The 1,834-nt window shown below is 40.6% G+C and overlaps 1 protein-coding gene across 3 annotated transcripts in view; it reads right to left on the bottom strand.

The window, feature by feature from the left end:
• LOC128248585 (atrial natriuretic peptide receptor 3-like) overlaps positions 1-1,834 on the bottom strand; it is a 266,524-nt gene that overhangs the window by 118,410 nt on the left and 146,280 nt on the right. The gene's annotated exons all lie outside the window — the stretch shown is intronic.

Here is a 1,834-nt window from a genome sequence, read left to right as displayed (position 1 = left end):
GAAGAAGAAGAAGAAGAAGAAGAAGAAGAAGAAGAAGAAGAAGAAGAAGAAGAAGAAGAAGAAGAAGAAGAAGAAGAACAAGAACAACAACAACAACAACAACAACAACAACAACAACAACAACAATCCATTTGAGCGGGATGGGCTATTTGACCTGCAGGAAAATCTAACTGGGTCCCCACCTGCAAGGTGAACCTCTGTTTATCTTGCTATAAGGTCACCATGTTGCGCACTAGAGGCGCAAAAAATATTTAGAACAATACAAAGATCTACATAACACGTGTAAACAACAAAAAGAATAATAATTGACAAGGAAATTATTTCAACAAATATCTTATATAAGTGGGAAATACCATCAAGGGGCGACCAAGTAACTCCAGACATCGAAATACCCAGTCACCAGAAGTACAATGGCTCGTACTCAATTCTTCTCCGTACTTTTTCAGCTTACGAGTACATGCAGAGGCTACATTCATTCACTCGAGTCATTCTCGCCTCGTTCATTCATATTTTTACAGTATCTCCTTCGACCCCCCTCACCGAAAATCGAAAATGTCGAAGTGAACTTTGCTGAAAAGAAAAGACAACTGTCTGTTTTCAGTCTCCTCATTCTCAACCACCATACAACCTCTTCATATATATTGGGTTGGCAACTAAGTTGCCGCCGTTTTTTTCAAATTTTGGAATTTATTGCGTTTCTAAATTTTGGAATCTATTTTTTTCGAGAATTCTATTTTTGAATCGTTTTGGTATCTTTTTTGTTTTTCTAGTTAATTTTAGTTAATTTTTGTTTATTTTCAGATCATTAAAATGGAATGTCAAGTTAAGAAAAACGAGCATTTTCGACACCTCCTTCTTTTTGATTTTAATCAAGGTTCTAAGACCGCAGAAGCTGCTCGCGACGTTTGTGCTGTGTAAGGAGAGGATGCCATAGCTGAAAGAACCACTCGCGATTGGCATACCAAGTTCAAAAATGGACGCACCTATTCTGGCCGTCCAGTTGAGTTCGATGAAAAGCGATTAAACTAACTTTTGCACGAAAATTTTCGTCAAACGACAAAGGAACTGGCAGAGGAAATGGAATGGTCCCACACTGCTATAGAAAGCATCTTCACTCGATGGGAAAGGTTCAGAAGTATGGAGCATGGGTTCTGCATGCTTTAAGTGACAACAACAAAAAATCAACGAGCCACAATCTTTGCTGGTTTGCTTGCTCGTCACCGCTCAACTCATGGACACAAGCAACGATTTCTTTACTGAATCGTTACTGGCGACGTAAAATGATGCCTGTACATCAATATGAAGCAGCGTAAGGAGTGGCTTAGCCCCAGTAAAGAAGCGACACCGTGCGTGAAACAAGATCTTCATCCACGTAAAATGATATTGTGCGTATGGTGGGACTGGGAAGGGATTATCCATTACGAATTGCTTGAACGGAACCAAACGGTCAACGCGGAACTTTATGTTCAACAGATGGAACGACTCAACACGGCTATTCAAGAGAAAAGACCTAATCGGCAGCATGGAGTTCTGCTGCACGACAACGCCCGCCCTCATATCGCCAATATGACCAAGGAATCCATTCAAACGCATGGCTGGGAAGTGCTGCCACACTCACTGTACTCTCCTGATTTGGTACCAACGGATTTCCACCTCTTTCGGTCTCTTTCAAGTGCTATGCGCGGAGTTTCGTTCAATACTGATGCAGAATTGAAAGCTTAGTTGGATCAATTTTTCGAGTCGAAATCGAGTGATTTATACCAACGAGGTATTGAAAATCTTGTTGAACGTTGGGAAGAAGTTGTAAGCAACAAGCGTGAATACATTATTGATT

Source organism: Octopus bimaculoides, chromosome 8, assembly GCF_001194135.2.
Source record: "Octopus bimaculoides isolate UCB-OBI-ISO-001 chromosome 8, ASM119413v2, whole genome shotgun sequence".
In the NCBI taxonomy this organism is placed as follows: Eukaryota; Metazoa; Mollusca; class Cephalopoda; order Octopoda; family Octopodidae; genus Octopus; species Octopus bimaculoides.
The sequence above is the reverse complement of the archived record's forward strand: the minus strand, read 5'-3'. Positions and strand labels throughout refer to the sequence as shown.